Here is a 6,889-nt window from a genome sequence, read left to right on the forward strand (position 1 = left end):
ACACGGTCAGGCTCGAAAGAGATTAAACCCAGCAGCAAAAGGTGTCCATTGACAGTTCAGCAAGACCCACACTGCGCTGTGATCTGCGATAGATTATGTGCCGAGGGGGGTTGACTTATAGGAGGTAACTAACTACAGGAGATATCATCAATTTGAATTACCCGCCCACCCAGCTCTGAGCTCCTAGACCCAGTCTCTTTCTCTCAGTCGCCAGCCCTAACCTCAGATCATCTTGGAAACCACTGCTAAGAATGGAGCAGCTTATTCTGGTGGCTTTTTCCAGAAATGTTAGCGTGCTCCGGCTCTGACTTCCGCAGAGACAAGCTGCTATTTGCTTTTTTTTTCTCAGTTGGATAAAGATGCCCATGTTTTCCTGGAGACACTGGGGGCGGGAACAGACTACAGGAAGCGACTTTTCTACATATTGAATTTTGACAAACACAAGTCTGATTGTCCTCTCATGTTTGTGATTGTTTTTCCCAGCGATGGAAGGGACAGTCTGACAGATCCTCCAGCGATGGAGGGACCTGGCACTGTCCCATCCAACTCATCACTCTGGGCCACTGCCACAGGAGCAGCTGAGACTTGGCACATGAGTCCTCCTGCAGGCCAGCTAAGAATTCTGGGATTTCTCTTGTTCATGTCAGTATAAACCTTTTGAAAATGGATGAATGACCAATCAGGATGGACTCAGCTTCACTCTGGACCTGGAGTGAGCTGTATACCTATTTATTTATTTTATCTATTTATTATAGAGATTTGTTACCTGCTCTCATACCAGGTTACTCAGAGCAAGGCATAGGTGCCAGTTCTGTGGGTGCAGTAGGTACTTGAGCGCCCCCAATATTGAGCAAACTCCCTCACTGTGTCCAGAGAGGAGTAATTTGTATTGAGTTTAGCACCCCCCCCCCCCATTTTAAAATGTTGGCTCCGATGGAGCAAGGTACAGGGTAACTGAGTGGCTTACATCTGTAAGATGGGGAGAACACAGAATAAATAATTGAATAGATCATGAACAAGGAGAGGGGCAAGGCTCGTAGGATAGACAAGCAGTGCAGTACCTACTATGCAAGACAAATTTATATTATGAGGTGTACTGGGCTATATAGTGTGTTGGGGGCAATATCGTAGTTCACTGGAGGCACCTATGGGTACGGGATAGGTAGGAAGGGTAGGCTTAGTGAAAGAGCCAGGTTTTGATAGTATGATAGAACACTAATGTACTGGTGGCCAGTCTGGCCTCCTTTGGGAGAGAGTTCCAGAGTTCGAGGATGCACAAGGAGAAGACAAACTTCAGACTGGGCTGGATCTGTAAGTTTGTCTTCTCCTTGTGCATCCTCGAACTCTGGAATTCTCTCCCAAAGGAGGCCAGAGTCTTTAGGAACCAGGAGGTCATTGGAGAGTTCCTGTTTCAGATTTCAGCCCAAGGGTATCATGTTTCAAGGCCCCGCAATCTGCAGCACTCATCCAATGTCATCAACCTGCTCGCCTCTCCCTCGTTGCAGGAAGCCGCCAATGCCACCAATTCCTAAAGCTTCTCTAGGCGCACTCACACGTGACTGTGCATGTCTTAAAGGGCCCGCAGTGGGAAAAGACCCGTAGCGCCCAGCGATGATGTCATTGGCTCAGGCATATATAAGGCTCCCTAGACCTCTTTCTCTTCCTCTCCAGCCCATCCTGCCTCGCCATATCTAGACTTTGCCTTCCATCCTGTCCTTCTGTGTCAGTCCTTCTCCCTGTCTCCTCCGCCTACCCTCGGACTGACTTCTGGATCGTACCCTAGCCTGGACTTTAACCATTCTTGTCTGCAGCCTGTCTCTGACCTTTGCCCAGATACTGACCATTCTAGTCTGCCACCCGCCACTGATTCTTGCCTGGATATTGACCCTCCTAGTTTTCTGCCTGCCTCTTTTCCTAGCCTGACACTGGACTTATGCCCGCACTATCTCCTTAGAAACTCTCACCTAAGACCTGCAGGCCCCCCAGAACGCAAGGGCTCAACCCAAGGGTAAAAGGGTTGGTGTAGGTGAAGCTCCTGATCCATCTCTCCCCAGCACAGCTCCGCCAGCTGTTGACCTATGGGACCTTCCCTGTAGGTTGAACCAACCTTACCACAGCATTGGTGAATTTGTGTATGTGTGTGTGTGGTAGTGGGGGGGGGGGGGGGGGGGGCAGACAGTCTATCAGAGATAGGTAGGGCCTAGTTCTTTTTGCGATTTGAAGGCAATGCATAGGGTTTTGAATTGGGCCCAATAGGAATTGGTGGCCAATGGAGGATCATGGCAGATATTTGGCAGACAAGGAAGAATTATCCATGATAATTTATTCTATTCTTCCTGTTAGAAATGATCAGAACCATTTCAGGGTCTGGCATATGATGCTTGTGTCAGACAATCTGTCAAGTAGGATGCTATGGTCGATTGTGTCAAAGGCTGCAGGGAAGCATTAAGATGGAGGGATTTCCAGCATCTGAGGCTCTGAGAAAAGTGTTGATTAGAGCCAGGAGGATGGTTTCAGTTCTGTGGCTCTTCCTGAAGCCTGACTGGAAGTTATCTATGGAGTGTCTTTCATCCAGTAGGGTTTGGAATTGGTAGAAGATGCTTTTCAATGACTTTAGCTAGTGGGGAGTGTTCAAGATGGGCCTATAGTTGCCCAGGATCTTGGGATCAAGAGAGGGTTTCTTGATCCCAAGATCCTGGACAACTATAGCCCATCTCAAACAGTAGCCAAAGACGTCACGTCAGCTTTTTATAAACATAGCTGACAAGACATCTTTGGCTAAGGAGTAGTTTACCAGTTGGGCAATCCAGCTGGAGAGGCTGGATTGCCCAACTGGCAGCAGGTTTGGCTACTTTGACTACTTTGGCTGGGCAGGGCTCACCTGAGCTGGATGATGGGTTGAGGTCAAATGATTCAGCCATTGGAGACTTCTTCAAAGTGAGAGAGTGTAGGCAGGTTGCGGTAGATTTTTTGAGGGTGAGAGGAAGAGACATTGGAGGGTTCTGGGGCTGATTTATCAAGTACTTTGGTGTTAGAGCTTTAGGATTTTGTTGGTGAAGTGGTAGGCAAGGTCTTCACATTTGTCAGTGAAAAGTGGTGGGCTGTACACTTGATGACCAAATAGAGGAGGTCTTTGTGAATCTTGAAACAGTTCTTTTGTGCTTTCTTGACGTTCGTGATGATTTAGGAGAGGAAGCTTTTTTTTTTTTGATAGGATAATGGAGATCTGTTTTAGGCTGCTCTTTGTTGGACCGTAAAAGTCAGGGCTCATGTTGGTTCTCATCTGAATCCAATTCCCTTCCCCCCCCCCCCCCAACCGCCGTCAAAGCGGAGAGAGATGTTGCAGTTGTGTCAAAAGCATCAAGGCTTATTGGTTAAGGTTAGTAATCCCCAAGCCTTTTGTAAAGGGCAGTAACAGCTGCACCGAGCAGGTTACCCCCAGGCTTATCAGTTCTCCAGGCCTTAAATGTTGGGGCCCTTCTTGGTTGTTGTCCAAATCCAATTCCTTTTATCCCCCCCCCCCCCCCCCCCCCCCCCCCCACACTGTTGAAGTGAAGAGTGATGTTGCAGTTGTATCAGAAGCATCAAGGCTAATCAGTTAATGGTAGTTATCCCCATACTTTCTATTAAGGATAGTAACCGCCACCGAGCACCTTGTCTTCATTTCCATCCTCCAGCCTATAGGGATCCACAGGGGCAGATTTTATAAATCTGCGCACACGCGTACTCTTGTTCGCGCAACAGGCGCGAACAAGAGTACGCAAGATTTCAATGGATACGCGCGTAGCCGCGCGTATCCATTGAAATCCAGGGTCGGCGCGCGCAAGGCTGCCCAAAATCGGCAGCCTGCGCGCACCGAGCCGCGCAGCCTGCCTTCGTTCCCTCCGAGGCCGCTCCGAAATCGGAGCGGCCTCGGAGGGAACTTTCCTTCCACCCCCCTGCACCTTCCCTTCCCTTCCCTAACCCACCCCCCCGGCCCTATCTAAACCCCCCCCTCTCCATGCCGCTCTCCATGTTCCGATCCGGGGGCTGGTCCGGAAGCTGCGGCCACGCCCCCGGAACGCCCCCAGGCCGAAACCACGCCCCGTGGCGCTGCCCCCGAAATGCAGCGTCACTCGCGACACGCCCCCGAAACGCCGCGTCACTACCGGCACGCCCCCGACACGCCCCTCCATGCAAGCCCCGGGGCTTACGCGTGTCCCGGGGCTTGTGCGCGCCGCCGAGCCTATGCAAAATAGGCTCGGCGCGCGCAGGGGGGTTTGGGGGTAGGTTTTCGGGGGGTACGCGCGTATCCCTTTGAAAATCTACCCCACAGTGTTTATCCCATGCCCCTTTAAATTCTTTGACTATTTTGTCTTCACCACCTCCTCCGGAAGGGCCTTCCAGGCATCCACCCCCCTCTCCATGAAGAAATATCTTCTGACGTTGGTTCTGAGTCATTCCCCCTGGAGTTTCATTTCATTACCCCTAGTTCTACAGTTTCCTTTCCAACAGAAAAGGTTTGAGGTTTATGCATCATTAAAACCTTTCAGCTTTTATAAGATTTAGGGGAAAATGAAGGATGTGTTTTGTTTTTTTTATTATTTTGGCTCATTTCTTATGGCACGCCTTATAAAACGTTTCCACCTGGATCAATGCCTCCCTGTTGGTGGTCATGGCTCTCTGTCCATTTGGTTTCTGAAAGGACAGGCTGCTTTCAGTCCTGTCAGATACACCCTACTACTGTTAATCAGAAAAGCAACCAGATTTGTGATTTTTAATTTATTTTTTTTTTAAGCGTGAAAATGTAGAAAATTCACAATGCTGAGTTTGACTCCTTATTCTGTCTACCATCTTTTAGTGGGCCCTACCCACGAGGCGTAGAGCCTGTCTGGAATAAATGGATGCAGAGAGTGTAAGGAATTCCCGGAGCTGCACGTTCTCGGAGAGGATAACCCCTGGAAAAGCGTGTTTGTACACTGCTGGCCATTTGGTTTCTGTCAGGAGAAGAATGTTCACGTGGGGGCCACCGTGGCAGGCTCGTTGATGTCAGGAGGACTTTGTCAGGCCTGCACCGTTGCGAGCACGGGGCTTGCACAGGAGCGGCCTCAGTTGCTGGGAAAAGGCCTTCAAAGCCGAGCCCCTTTGGTAGCTTTCTAAGGGGAGGACACCTCTCACGTGCTGCTGAGATATCTCCATGTTGGAGGCAGGGCAGACCAGCGCTGCAGAGGTCAGGCAGGTTCTGTGGATCCTCTGGTACTGGCGGGAGAGCTGAAGGGGTCCTGGAGGAGGAGGAGGAGGAAGCCTCTTCGGAGGAACCAGGAGTTTGTAGCTTTTAATGCACCGGGGCTTATTTAAGTGAGGAGCTCCAAAATAAGAAATTTGTGTCCATGGGGATTTTCTTCCACTCTTGCCCCAGTGGCTCAGTCCCAGCTGAAGAGGCCTAAGAAGGATCTTGACCTGGATGGGGAGGCCCAAGTCGTCGAGGTCAGCGGATGGCTCTTTGAGGGACCTTGTGCATAATAGAAAAACGGGGGTAACCTGCACAGAACGACGGTTACTACCATAAGAAACGTGCTGGGCAGACTGGATGGACCATTTTGTCTTTTTCTGCCATCAATACCATCTTATATGTTACTATGTATCCTATCTCCCCTGCACCTCCTCTCTTCCAGGGTGTGCATATTCAGATCCTTCAGCATCTCCTCATAAGCCTTCCAGTGCTGACCCCATACCATTTTGGTCGCCCTTCTCTGGACTGCCTCCATCCGGTCTCTGTCCCTTTTGAGATACGGGCTCCAGAAATGATCACAGTACTCCAGGTGAGGCCTCACCAAGGACCTGTACAAGGGGATTATCACCTCCTTACTGGTTATTCCTCTCTCTATGCAGCCCAGCATTCTTCTGGCTTTAGCTATCGCTTTGTCACATTGCTTTGCCGTCTTCAGATCACCAGACACTATCACCCCAAGGTCCCTCTCCCAGTCTGTGCATATCTGTCTTTCACCCCCCATCACATACAGCTCTTTTGAATTACTGCACCCCAGATACAGGTCTCTGACCTTCTTGGCATTGAATCCCAGCTGCCAAATCTTCAACCACTCTTCAAGCTTTCTTAAATCACATTTCATTCTCTCTACTCCTTCCGGCGTGTCCACTCTGCTGCAGATCTTAGTATCGTTTTATTAGGTTTTTTTTTTTAATTTAAAAATATTTGTATTCCACTATATCCGAATTAATCCATTCAGAGCGGATCACAAGAAACATACATAATATAGTCTCATCTGCAGAAAGACAGACTTTACCTTCTATCCTTTCCGCGATGTCGCTCACAAAGATACTGAACAGAACCACTGATCCCTGTGGCACTCCACTTATCACCATTCTCTCTTCAGAGTAAGTTCCATCTATCATTACCGCTGTCTCCTGTCAGTCAACCAGTTTGTAATCTATGCCACCACCACCTTGGCGCTCACTCCCAAGCTTCTCATTTTATGCCCAAGCCTTCTATGCAGGGCCGAATCAAAAGCTTTGCTGAAATCCAAGTAGATAATATCGAGTGCTCTTCCTCGATTCAATCCTCTAGTCACCCAATCAAAAAAAATCTATCAGATTGGTCTGACAGGACCTTCCCCCTGGTGAATCCATGCGCCCTCGGGTCCAGCAATCTTCCTGACTGTAGATAGTTCGCTCTCCTTACCTTCAGCAGAGTCTCCATTAATGTTCTCACCTTGCAAGTCAAGGAGCTCCTGCCAGTCATCTCGTCCCTCTGCCCGGCGCTCCTGTTTCCTGACTCATATGGCCCTCTCTACTGCACCTGCTCCCAATTAGTAATGAAAACTCATTGCTGGGGTTGCCACCTGACCTGAACGCATGGGGTTCTCTTCCCTCTCCTCCTCCCCCGCCTCCC

The sequence above is a fragment of the Rhinatrema bivittatum genome, chromosome 16 (assembly GCF_901001135.1).
Source record: "Rhinatrema bivittatum chromosome 16, aRhiBiv1.1, whole genome shotgun sequence".
In the NCBI taxonomy this organism is placed as follows: domain Eukaryota; kingdom Metazoa; phylum Chordata; class Amphibia; order Gymnophiona; family Rhinatrematidae; genus Rhinatrema; species Rhinatrema bivittatum.